Source organism: Scyliorhinus torazame, chromosome 4 (assembly GCF_047496885.1).
Source record: "Scyliorhinus torazame isolate Kashiwa2021f chromosome 4, sScyTor2.1, whole genome shotgun sequence".
Lineage (NCBI taxonomy): Eukaryota > Metazoa > Chordata > Chondrichthyes > Carcharhiniformes > Scyliorhinidae > Scyliorhinus > Scyliorhinus torazame.
In genome coordinates this window covers 241,896,769-241,910,586 of record NC_092710.1, presented here as the reverse complement: position 1 = coordinate 241,910,586, position 13,818 = coordinate 241,896,769, and the positions used below count along the sequence as shown (strand labels likewise).

At 48.0% G+C, this 13,818-nt stretch overlaps 2 protein-coding genes across 3 annotated transcripts in view; both read left to right on the top strand.

The window, feature by feature from the left end:
* Positions 1 to 13,818, top strand: part of LOC140410852 (4-galactosyl-N-acetylglucosaminide 3-alpha-L-fucosyltransferase 9-like) — a 234,301-nt gene that overhangs the window by 101,192 nt on the left and 119,291 nt on the right. The gene's annotated exons all lie outside the window — the stretch shown is intronic.
* LOC140410853 (4-galactosyl-N-acetylglucosaminide 3-alpha-L-fucosyltransferase 9-like) overlaps positions 1 to 13,818 on the top strand; it is a 123,995-nt gene that overhangs the window by 101,196 nt on the left and 8,981 nt on the right. The window lies entirely within an intron of this gene.

The following is a 13,818-nucleotide window of genomic DNA, read 5'->3' as shown; positions in this document are numbered from 1 at the left end:
AGCGGGTATGGCCTAAGCTATTTACCGGTTCACAATACTCCCGATAGTTTTACGCAAGAAAATCTAACGAGCTTACCTTATATCCCTGTTAGTACGCATGCAAGTTAATACACACTTCCGAATCTTGGAGATTTGGCCTTACACTTGTGGTTTCTTTCACTTTTCCCAATTGGATTTCTAATTCAACGTTTTGTGGGTTCTGTCGGAGTGCCAAAATCACTTCTGGGTCGAGTCCCGTCAGTGTCGCCAATAGTGTTGTTCCTTTTAACTGGATACTGATAGTTATTGATGATAATATTGCTTTTCAGAGTCGCCAGGTATCAAATGATACCACCACAAGGCTTTACCGGATATCGATCGAAGACCAAAAAACCAGTTAGTTAGTTCAAGTTCAATGATAGTTTATTTACACACAAGAATTAGTTCGACATGCAACATAAAACACTACAAGCCAAATTACACCTAACACTACAACAACCTGTACTTAACTTCAGGCACCCGGCTTTATGCAGAAGAACAAGGCCTTTGTTTGGATCTTGCGTGGCTGGGTCTGGAGAAGTGACTTTGTTTCTGCTGGGCTCATCCATCTGGTAGCAATTGTTGGTCTTGAACTTGCTTCTGGCCATCATGCTACAATTGGTTTTGGACGCAAGCCGGGGCCAAGAGAATTGCTGGTGTGCTGGGGCCAAAAAAGACTGAACACATGGCAGTGTCTCTTTTTATCCTTCGGCGGTTTTGTGCTCTTTTGAGCAGTCCTTAGCTTTGGACCTAATAATTCGGCAGGCTTCGATTACTGCCTTCGATTTCAGGCAATAAAGGGACGGGTGCCTTGATGGCTGGGCATGTCCTAAGCGGTCATTGTCCTTGGCTGTTTGGGCTTCTTGGGTGAAGGGAGTGACGCCGATGAGTCTGTATCTGTATCTGATACCTGAGTACAAGACCTTTGTTCTGGGGAAATGGGCCATTAGAATGTAAATTGGCTGGGGGTTTCGATCGAGTCTGGTTATCTAGTGGGAAATATACACTTAAGCTCTGAGTTCGCCTGGATCCCGCATTGGCCATATTTCCCGTGATTCTTTGCAAGTGGCCATACTTCCCTTTATAAGTGGCCATGTTTCCCTTTGTAAGTGGCCATCCCAGATGGCTACAACCCTACTATAGCTAATTCCCATATCCTTGCTGCTGCCCATACTCCCTTGTTGAGGGTTGGTTTAGATCAGTTGGCTGGACAGCTGGGTCTTGATGCAGAGCGATGCCAACATACCATTGTACCGGCTGAGGTTATTCATGACCTTGCCCCTCGCCTGAGGTATGGTGATCCTCAGGTTAAATCATCACTAGTCAGCCTCCCCTTCAAAGGGAAAACAGCATTTGGTCATCTCGGACTATTGTGACTTTACTTGTTCTCCCTTGCAACCTTTACCCTTGGGGTTTCACCCCCCTCCCCAATACTATTCAACTGTGGCCTGGATCACTCACTTTCCCTGGTGCTCAAGTGGGTGAATTGTTAGTCGCAAAGACATAAGAATGTGGAACAGGAATTGACCATTTGGCCTCTTGAGCCTGCTCTACCATTTGTTAAGAAAATGGCTGATCTCATGGCAGCATCTACCTTCCTGTCTATCCTTAAAACCTTTGAGTCCCTTCTCAGTCACAAATCTGACTCTGCCTTAAAAGTATTCGCCGTTGTCGTTGCTGGGAGACCCATGCTCCGACGTGGGATTGGAATTTTCCATCGGTTTGAACAGCCAGTAAATCCTGCCCAAGATGGCCAAAACTGTATACAATACCCCAGGTGTGGTCTCACCAATGCCCTGCACAACTACGGCAAAACATCTCAGCTTTTATATTTTATTCCCTTCACAATAAAATATAATATTTAATTTGCCTTCCTAATCACGTGCTGTACCTGCATAATTACCTTTTGTGAAGCATGCTACAACACAGGACTACTCGCATACCATTTACATTATATTGTGCTTTTCCATTCTTTTTGCCAAAGTGGACAAGTTCCACATCTTTCCACATTGTACTCCATCTGCCGAATTTTTGCCCATACACTTTACCTATATCTATGTCCCTTTTCAGACTTCTTATGTCCTCTTCACAACTTGCTCTTCTACCTACCTTTGTGTCATCACCAAAATTTGTAACCATGGATTTGGCCTCTTCATCCAAGTGATTAGTATAGATTGTAAATTATTGAGGCCCCAGCACTGATACCTGTGGCACAACACTTGTAGCATGTTGCCATCGCAATCATTATCCATGTATCCCTACTCTCTGTTTTCTGTTTACCAACCAATCCTCTATCCATGCTAATATTTTACCTCTTGTGGCAATCTTATTTTGTGGCAACCTTTGATGTGGAACTTTGTCAAATGCCTCCAGAAATCCATGTACACTATATCCACGGTTTCTGCTATATCCATGTTGCATATTATTTCCTCAGAGAACTCAAATAAATTAGTAAATCATAATTTCCCATTCACAAAACCACATTGATTCTTCCTGACTGGACTAAGATTTTCAAACTGGCTTATGATAATGTAAAGATGCATTTTCACTGACTTAGTGAACACAAAAGATATTTATTAATAGGAATTATACAGCAGCTTCATGGTTGTAGCCAACTCCCAAAATGGTGAGGAACCTTTCTCACCATGGGGTGATTCGACACTCTGGGTCCCGATTGGTCACCCAAGCCATGTGACCTTTACTCTGCTGTGTTGCCCTTAAAGGGACAATCACCATATCCTTTCCCCTTTAATTCCTTTATACAATCTTTTACTCAGCCCTAAATATTAACTAAACATTATGTACATGAGTTGGACAATTCCAAATCAAGTCTTTGAGGAGGTTTTCTGTATCTTGTCGAGTGGCATATTTCTGTCATCTGAGATGCTTCCACAGGATCGACATTTACAGGAACTGCAATAACAGACATCTCTTCTGGCACAGGCGATTCATCACTATTTGCTTCCATGGAGACATCAGTTATGTCGATAACATGTCAATCAGGCACTTGGTGTTTATGGTGTTTTTGAAAGCAGTGATCAAGGATTTTGGCGCCTCTGAGGGACAGGAGCTTTGTTGGTGTAATTTTGGCAGTACACTCTTGAGATTGGCCTGGTTAAAGTCCCCGGTATAATGAATTAGACCAGGCATTTGAGATTGTCCAATTGGTATACGAGTTCCCTGATTAGTGAGCTAATCAGGGAACCTCTTCTCTGTATATAACAGGTAGTGTCAGATCCTCGGCACTCCCAGTGTAGATCGCAAGCGGAATGCATCTTGTTGTACTGTTGTTGGTTTTGTTAATAAAAGGGATTCTGGTGAAGGGACTTCTGCCTCCATGGATCTATTTCACCTGACCTCGATGAACAAGGCCTCCGGCATTCTGTTTCTTTGTTATTTTCAGTGGTGTACAATTCATCAAGTGCCTTCTTCAGTTCCACCTAGGGTGGGATGTAGACCGCCGTGATGACGGCAGAACTGAACTCCCATGGAAGGTAATGGGGCGACATTTCACAGTCAGGTATTCCAGTTCCAAGGAACAGTAGTTCACCAGGGTCGCCATGTCCGAGCACCAGTGGGAGTTGACGAGGAGGCAAACGCCTCCATCCTTCGCTTTGCTGTGCCGTCCATCCGGAGTCTGGTGAGGCAGGGGGGAGCCATGTCTCCGTAAAACAGAGCACATAGCAGCCTCTTACTTCCCTCTGAGAGGTAAGTCTAGAGTTAAGCTCGTCCAGCTTGTTTTCAATCACTTGGACATTTGCCAGCACTATGCTGGGGAGAGGAGTCTTCAATCAGCATCGTTTTCGTCTCACCTACAGACTGCCGCGTTCCCCTCGCTTCCTCGGTCAGGTGGCTGCTTCTGGATGGTGGGAGACATCTGGCCTTATGGTAGGGTGGTTGCAATTTCAGGGTCGTATCTGGCAGGGTCCCGGGCACTAGGTGTGATTTCGGGGTCGCCGGAGGAGATGTTTGCTATCCGGTCTGGCCCCGGGTTCTGTAAGGATGGGTCTACTTTTCAGCACATTCGGGTCCTCGCATGGGGTCTTCGCTGTTTTGGGGGTGTTTAGTCTGGGTTTGGGTCGCAGGCAGGGTCTTCCTGCATCAGGTTGTCCTGTGTCACGTGTTCGGTTCCAGCGTTGGTGGTCAGGTCGGGCGTTCCTGAAATCGGGCCTTCACGTGGATTCGCCCCCTTTTCTCCATCTGCCGGTAAGTTGGGATGCCAGATGGGTCTCTCCGAATCGGGTCGGGTCATGTCTCTTGGTCGGGGGCCGGGTCGGGCATTCCGGTGAAGATTTGAACGTCAGCCCTTGTGAATACGGTTCCATTGTCTGATACCATGACTTCAGGTACCCCAGGAGTTGATAAACATTGACGGGATTATTCAATGGTAGTGTGCGATGCAGGTGACTTTACCTCAAACGTGCCCATCCAGTTTGAGTGTGCATCAGTCATGAGCAAAACATTGTGCCCAGGAATAGACCAACATAATTATTATGGATTCATACCCAAGGATGCCCGTGGGGCTGTAGCAGGCAGCCATTGCAGTTGGCACTGTTGACAGTGCTTAACTAGCTTCTTGATACCAGCATCAATACCAGGCAACCACACATAACTCCTGGCAAACGTCTTCATCCTAGAGATACCAGGATGAGTGCTGTGTAATTCAGATAGGAGCAGCCTAACTAGAGCTGCCTAGAATGACAACACTCACTCCCCAAAGGTATGATGCCATAGGGGCTGTTTAGCACAGGGCTAAATCGCTGGCTTTGAAAGTAGACCTAGGCAGGCCAGCAGAACGGTTCAATTCCCGTAACAGCCTCCACGAACAGGCGCCGGAATGTGGCGACTAGGGGCTTTTCACAGTAACTTCATTTGAAGCCTACTTGTGACAATAAGCAATTTTCATTTCATTTTCATTTCCTGACAATTCAATTCATTCTTGCGGGTAAAGAATTGTTTCATTTCCTCGAAAACTGGCTCATTGACCTATCCGATAAGTACTCATTTAACTGGGGGACTTTGGAAAGAAGTGGATCTCATTTAGTCCAGTTTTAGATCTGCTTCGCCGAGACTGGCAATGTGTCTAAAAAGTATAAGGCCATGATGATATCTTGTGGTATTGGTGTATAGGTGGTACTTTCTTGCAAGGGTAGGATGCTAAGAGCATCCGTATTTGGAATGTGTGTTCCAGCTCTGTGCTTGAAAGTATTTAAAGGCAGACAGAATTAATGCCCATCAATGAATTCTCGCTGAGACGATCGTCAGGATAACCTTGTCCTCTTCGAAGAGACCCAAGGGCGGTTTGTGGTCATAAATAGTGGAAAACTGTCTACTGTGCTGTTGGAATTTCTTGATGCCAAAGTCCTTTCTTCGTGATTGTTGAGTCGCCTTTTTTGGCCTCTGAAAGAGTTCCATACACATACCCTATTGCCTTTCAGAGCCCTAGTCCATTTCATGGCACAATAGCGCACCGACACCATATGGAGAGGTGTTACAGGTCAATATCAGTTCTTTGCTGGGTCAAATTATACTAACAGGTTTGAGGGATGGAGCACTTTCTTTACTCTGTTGAAAACCTCCTCCTCAAGAGCCTTTCAGGACCTATGATGGTGCTTCTTTTGCAAAATATACAAGGGGGCTAATACCATTGATAAGTTTGATTTGAGTTCAGTTGCGTGTGTGAGGGCAGGTACCTCCTTTGTCGCCTTGATCATGTTTTCCACAGGGTGTGATCTTTGTGCACCTACACAGGGCTCCAGGTAGGTTACCTCAATGGCTTGAATGGTGCCCTTCGATTTCTTGAAGCAAACTCCAGCCTCCTGAAATCTCTTTACACTAGATGCTCAATGTCTGTCGATCCAGTGATAAGGACATTGTCAAGGTATACTGCAATTCGTGGTAGCCCCTGTAGGAGACTCTTCAATGTCCTTTGGAATATTGCAGATGCTGAAGGCATAACAAAAGGCAGGCATGTGTACTGGAATAGGCTTTTGTGTGTGTTTATCGCATCATCTAATTCGAATTGCTGGTTCGCGTGACTCATATACAACTTTGTGAAGGACTGATCTCCTGCCAGCTTTGCATATGTAGTGATCTCTGTATATGTTAATACATGATTAGTTAATGTGCAGTCATTACAATCAGATGATCAATAGATGGCAATACTAACCCGCTCTTTCTGTGGGTTAGTGTGTGCGTAGTGCAGCTAGAGTAAAGACATGACCAGATCAGAGTGTAGTGTATTATCATAGTTGTTAGTTTAATATAATCTCAGTTAATTATCTTACTAGTTAAAGTATTAAAGTAAAAGAACTCACAAGTATATTATTTTGTTACTCAATAAATAATTTGTCATCAACTGGAAGACTTTGACTGTTTATCACCAGGTTAAATACAACTCAGCAAGACAAATGAATAATATTTATACTACATCTCTGTAATATAACAGCATACAGGTCTTCAATACTCGGGATTGGATATTTATCCAGCTTGGCAGCCTGATAATGTGTCAGCTTGTAATTGCCGTAAATGTGGATGGTCTTGTCCAGTTTCAATATGCGGACCATGGGTGCTGCCCATTCTCAGAACTGAACTGAATTGGTGAGTACCAGGGCTAAATCGCTGGCTTTTAAAGCAGACCAAGGCAGGCCAGCAGCACGGTTCAATTCTCGTACCAGCCTCCCGGAACAGGCGCCGGAATGTAGCGACTAGGGGCTTTTCACAGTAACTTCATTTGAAGCCTACTTGTGACAATAAGCAATTTTCATTTCATTTTCATTTCATTTCATTTCATTTCTTCCAACTTTTTAAACTCAGTATCCATTTAATCTTATAGACATATGGGGCTGGATTATCCATTCTGGAGACTACGTGTTGACGCTGTCATGCAAATGGTGGATTTTCACGATGACGTTATCAGGTCCACAGCTGCAGCGTGGACGTATCGGGAACCACAACATGCTGTTAATGGACCGACGGCCGATTCGCCGGTTCCGTGATTGACGCAACGCCGCGGCTGCACATAATGCATTCTCCCCCTCAAACAAGCGTGGCAGCCAACATGCCCGCAAGGAGGGCAGCACTGCGCTTCCGGGACGTCGAACTGGAGACCCTCCTTGACACCATGGAGGAGAGGAGGCTGATACTATACCCCGGGCTGAGACAGAGTTCAGCAGAAGCCATTGTTCGCCATGCCTCGGCGGAGGTGTGAGTCGCCATCAGCGAGGTGGCCCGGACTGGAGGCCAGTGCAGGAAGAAACTGCACAACCATCTCAGGGCGGCCAGGGTGATTACCCAGCGCTGTGCCCCTGGCACCAAGCACCCTACCCTCGACATACATGTGACCCACCAACCCCACCCTGACTCACATGACTGCACCCATGCCAGCCGCATGGCCGGGTCCCCTGGCCACTAATGCCATCAGATATCCGACCCCTAGGGTGTATGTGTTGGGCCATCTAACACTGTTACTGGCTGGTTGCTTGGTTCCCCTGCCTGGTGCAGGTCTCCATGCATGGTTGTGGGTCCCTTCCCACCCCAATCCCCACACCCCAACCCCCCTCACCCCACAGCCCGCACCCCAACCTCTCTCACCCCACACTCCAACACCCCACATTCCATACCCCCCTCACCCCAGCCCTCACCACCTCACGCCTCACCCCCGTCTGGCTGTCTAACCATAAATGCCGTCTTTTGCCTTACAGGACCAGCCGGGGATGGTCTCAGCCCATCCGTGGCCACCCACCCCCAGTGAGGGCCAGAGCATGTGCCCTCCAGACAGTCAAGCATCGACCGAGGGAGCAATTGGAAAACCAGCTTTCTGCCCGAGGCGACCCAGGACACCACAACCCAGGACACCGCGACCCAAGAGATCCCGGAGTTCGGGTCGGAGGAGAACACTGACTTTCCATCACAGCTATCTTCAACGCCCTCCACCATCTCTGAGACTATCGGAGTTGAATTTGTAGGGCAGCATGGTAGCATAGTGGTTAGCACAGCCACTTCACAACTCCAAGGTCTCAGGTTCAATTCCCAGCTGGGTCACTGTCTGTGCAGAGTCTGCATGTTCTCCCTGTGTCTGCGTGGGTTTCCTCCGGGTGATCCGGTTTCCTCCCACAGTCCAAAGATGTGCGGGTTATGTGGATTGGCTATGCTAAATTGCCCTCAGTGTCCAAAACATGTTAAGTGGGGGTTACTGGGTTACGGGGATACGGGAGATATGTGGGCTTCAGTAGGGTGCTCTTTGTAAGGGCCGGTGCAGACTCGATGGGCCGAATGTCCTCCTTCTGCACTGTAAATTCTATGATTCCATGACCTCGGTTGAGCAAATTAGTGAAGAGGCTTCTGGGACACTGTCTGGTGCGCACCACACAGTCGTTCCGGTGCAGCAGGAGGTAGGAGGAGCCGAGGGGCCGGACGGTTGGAGGGTAGGCCGGAACCAGCAACCAGCTGCCGCCCAGACGGGTCCCGGGTTCTTGGAATATCCAGTCCCACCTGTAGTGTTGGTGCAGGCAGAGACCCAGGGACTAGAGGAGGGGATGACGGCTGGCTTCCAGCACCTGCAGATGCAGGTGGAGGAGTCCATCCGCGTGCAGCAGCAGGAGGTGGTGCCGGCAATGCGTGCTACCCAGGCCGAAACCTTATGGGTGGCGTCCGCGGTGGAGGCATTGGGGGCAACGGTGTCAAACATGGGTCAACGTGTGTGGGGCACTCTGTGCAGGCGGGAGCCGTGGCCCAGGACAGGGCTGCCCTCTCACTGGCAATCATGTACAGAGCCACCTGGAGATTGCAGCAGTGCTCCTCAGCGTCGTCGACTCACAGCAGGCCATTCCTGACAGAATTGGCGGCATAGCCCAAGTGCTGGCCCAGTCACAGCAGGCTATTGATGAGAGCTGCGGCGGCATTGCCCAGGTGCTCGCACAGACACAGAGGGAGGTGGCCCAATGACTCGCTGATGTGGCACAGACATTCAGGGTGGTGGCACAGTCGCAGACAGAGATGGCCCACTCCCTGTGCTCCATGGCCACGAACGTTCAGACCCATGTCGATACCTGAGCGGGCCTCCAGGACTGGCAGTGCCAGGTGGCGAGGGACCACGGGGGATGGCTCCGCCCGCACCCCCATCCCATGGAGAGGCCCGGGGGCCATCGGGCACCAGAGGGTGGAGGAGGAGAGGTATCCCCCCTTATGGACGTTTTCTCTGCGTCCTCCTAGGGACGGGGGTGGGTGGCAGCAAGCTGGCTGCCGTAATGGCTCTCCGTGCATGGGCACCGTCCCTGTCCTGTCGGGGGCTCCACGGCTGCTCGGCCTGTCTTCCCCACCCTTCCCCACCCCTGCAGAAAGCACAGCCAGTGTCCGAAACGGGAGGCCGCAGTGCTCCCCACACCAACTCCTACCTCCTCTCGCAGTTGCCTCAGCCAGCACGGCGGCTTCACAATTTTGTACAGCTCATTAGAAACACGCTGTCGGAAAATCAGCCCATCTGGGGCGCAGAATCGCTGAGGCCCCGGAGAATCGGTCGTCAGGGCTGATAATGAGATGTGTACTGTATTTCTGGATCCGATTTTGGCATCGGAGCCGATTCTCCAGCCGATCGCGTTTCGCGATTTCGGCATGATGTCACAGAGAATCCAGCCCAGGTACCGGTCTTACTCTAAATAATTGGTCTGTCGCCCCTGAATCCACATAAACTTTAGCTTGTAGCCCTTATCACAGAAGACGTTCCCGTATTTTCTTTTCGGTTTGGGCAGTCCCCCTTCCCACACTTGAAAACTCTCAGCCCAATTCAACTTGATTTTTTTGAACCGATCGCGGCTGAGAAGGCTTGGTCCTTCACCCATCACTGTTGTCACGGGGAGTTGGGTAGACTGTTGTCCATAGCTTACAAGTACCATTGTAATGCCTTTTATTTTTATTGCTTCTCCCATATAAGTCTCTAAGTGCTCTTGAAGTTCAATGGTTGGACTCCTTCACTTAGGTACTGAAATGAATTCTCATCCATCATAGTGACTAATGGCCCGGATCCACTTCCATCTTAATAATAATAATAATAATTGCTTATTGTCACAAGTAGGCTTCAATGGCAGCACGGTGGCGCAGTGGGTTAGCCCTGCAGCCTCACAGCGCCGAGGTCCCAGGTTCGATCCCGACTCTGGGTCACTGTCCGTGTGGAATTTGCACATTCTCCCCGTGTTTGCATGAGTTTCGCCCCGACAACCCAAAGATGTGCAGGCTAGGTGGATTGGCCATGCAAAATTGTCCCTTAATTGGAAAAAATTAATTGGGTACTCTAAATTTATTTTTTAAAAAGTAGGCTTCAATGAAGTTACTGTGAAAAGCCCCTAGTCACCATATTCCAGCCCCTGTTCAGGGAGTCCGGTATGGGAATTGAACCCGTGCTGCTGGCCTTGTTCTGCATTACAAGCCAGCTATTTAGGCCTCCCATTTACCCAGAGCATTACAGCAATAGGACCTATCTTGCCTGCCTTTAGATTAAACAGAGAGTGAATAGCAGAATCACTGGTGCTAAGCTCTTTCACAATGTATTTTTGTAACATCATGATTGATCAATTAGTTGCTGACCTTGACTGCATTCCTCTTGTGACAATAAAAACATTGGGCGTCATTCTCCGACCCCCCCGCCGGGTCGGAGAATGGCCGTTGGCCGCCGTGAATCCCGCCCCCGCCCCCGCCGAAGTCTCCGGTACCGGAGATTGGGCGGGGGCGGGAATCGGGCCGCGCCGGTTGGCGGGACCCCCGCTCAATTCTCCGGCCCGGATGGGCTGAAGTCCCGCCCAGAAATTGCCTGTCCCGCCGGCGTAAATTAAACCTGGTATTTACCGGCGGGACCAGGCGGCGTGGGCGGGCTCCGGAGTCCTGGGGGAGGGCGTGAGGCGATCTGACCCCGGGGGGGTGCCCCCACGGTGGCCTGGCCCGCGATCGGGGCCCACCGATCCGCGGGCAGGCCTGTGCCGTGGGGGCACTCTTTCCCTTCCGCCTCCGCCACGGCCTCCACCATGGCGGAGGAGGAAGTGACTCTCCCCACTGCGCATGCGTGGGAAACTGTTGGCGCCCGCTGATGCTCCCGCGCATGCGCCGGGAAACTGTCAGCGGCCGCTGATGCTCCCGCGCATGCGCCGCATTTCCGCGGCAGCTGGCGGGGCAACAAACGCCATTTCCGCCAGCTGGCGGGGCGGAAATCCCTCCGGCGTCGGCCTAGCCCCTCAATGTTGGGGTTTGGCCCCCAAAGATGCGGAGCATTCTGCACCTTTGGGACGGCGCGATGCCCATCTGATTGGCGCCGTTTTTGGCGCCAGTCGGCGGACAACGCGCCGTTGGGGGAGAATTTCGCCGATTGTCTCCTTAAACTCACATGATTCAGGAGTGTGGTTAACTCATTATTGTTAATATTCCATTTTAAGCATTACAGATTGATTGCCTATTCTGTAGTTTGTAGCTGAGATTGTTTCCTGCTTCACAGCGATTTCAGTGGTTTTGGTGCCATGGTGTCCTATAGGTTCCTTCCCTAACTGGTGAACAACACCATTTAATGCGCTCTGCAGGTCTTATGCACCTTTTTCAGCACTTTCCACGGCCATCACTATCTCCATTGCTCGTTTCAAATTTGCCTTGGCCTCTGGAAGCAATCTGTGTTGAATGATGTTGTTCATGCCACAGATGAACCTGTCCCATAACATGTTGTTTAGGTTGGCTCCAAAATCACAATACTCCATGATTGCTTCAGTCTAACAATGTAAGTTGTGATCAAGTCACTTGCGGCTCCCGCCCTCAAATTCAATTTGAATCTCTGGAGTATGATTGATGGTTGAGGGTGCAATTGAACATTTATTAAATCCATGAGCTCACTAAATTATCTGGAGTCGGTCTCACTTGGGGCTGTAAGACTGCAAATAAGGTTTTAGGTCTGAGTTCCACAAGGAGAATTACTTTGTGTTTCATCTCCTCTCCACTTTGTTTGCTTGGAAATCATATCCAAGGCGCTCAACTTATTGTGTCCAGTCCTCCATGGAGGTGTCAAATAGGTTTATTCTGGTGAGTACTTTATTTTCTTAGACTTCGATTGAAACATATTACTCACAGGTGTTGGGTCAGAGGTAGTGTCAGGATAATTTATCCTCGTCACCAGATGTAAAGGTGCACTTTCACAGATGTCATTTGTGAACACAAAATGTGTTTATAAATGAGAATTGGACAGCAGTCTCATGGCTATAGCAAGCTCCCAAAATGTTGCTTTGCCGAAGAACCTTTCTCACCATGGATTCCAAACACTAAGTCCCGATTGGTCACACAGGCCATGTGACCCTTACTCTGCTGTGTTGCCCTTGAAGGGACAATCACCATAGATAAGCTCCTAAATAATGGATTCTAGCATTTTCCCTCTGGCCGATGTTCGACTAATTGGCCTGTAATTTCCTCTTTCTGTCTCCCTTCTTTCTTGAATAATAGATTTACATTTGCAAACTTCCAAGCAGATGGGAGATTTTTATAATCTAGGGAATTTTGGAAAAATTACTATCTCTGCAACCACTTATTTTAAGACCCTAGGTTGAAGTCTATCAGAACCAGGGACTTGTCAGCTTTGCTTTTAACATTTTTCTCAGTACCCTTTTCCTGATACGAATTGATTTCAATTCCTCCCTTTTTCAACTTCTTGCTTTACAATTATTTCTGGGATGTTATTTGTGTCTTCTACAAAGAAGACAGACACAAAACATCTATCCAGTGCTTCTTCCATTTCCATATTTCTCATTACTAATCACCAGACTCGCCCACCCCCCAGAGGACAAACACCCACCTTAGCGACCATTTTTCTTTTCAAATATCTGTAGGAACTCTGTATGCTTATTTTAATATTTCTAGCTTGCTTACTCTCTTATTACTTTTCCAGTCATTCTTTGTTTTACTTATATCTGTCCAATCCTCTGACTTGCCACTAATCTTAGCAAAATTGTATGCGTTTTCTTTCAATTCCCTGCTATCTTTAACTTCCTCACTTCCATGGATGACGCATCCTTCTCCTCAAATAATTCTTTTGAACTGGAATGCATCTTTGTTGAGTGTTATGATATATCTCCTTAAATATCTGCCACTGCATCTCAACTCATCTATCGCTCAACCAAACGTTCCCAGTTCACGTTGCCCAGCTCTGTCTTCGTACCCTTTATTTAAATTTAAAACACCAGTCTTAGATCTACACCTTGCTTAGTCAAAATGAGTGCAAAATTCAGTCATGTATGATGACTGAAAATTATGAGCCCATTAATTAATCCTGCTTCATTGCACATTAGCTGGGGGCCCTGCCAAGCAAACTCAGCTGATCGCCTCTGATTGGCCAAGAGCATTAAAGGAGGCAGAATTTCTGCCCCAGTTTCCTTGATCACAGGGAAGGCCGTTGTCCAGTTGATGTGCAGTAACCCTATCATCTACCTTCAATTCTATCCTATGGCTCTATGAAAGGTGCAATATAAATGCAAATCTTTCTTTCCATTTATTCCACAGTGCATTGTAATGTTGACAACATTATCATGCTCATTGTTGTCTGTGTTTGATTAGATCCTCTTACTATCATTTTTCTTCATTCTTTTTGTTCACTTCTTTCCTAAATTGAACTCTCATTTTAAGCTTTCTCCTCTTCCACTCTCTTTACCTTCTCTCTTATATCTCCAAGCTAAATCTTCCTCATTCCATTCAGAAAGCTGTGTTCAAACATTCTGGATCTTGATGCAGTTAATTGGAAGAGAAGCTGTGCTTCCAGGATCCTAATAGTCTTAATCTTTCCCT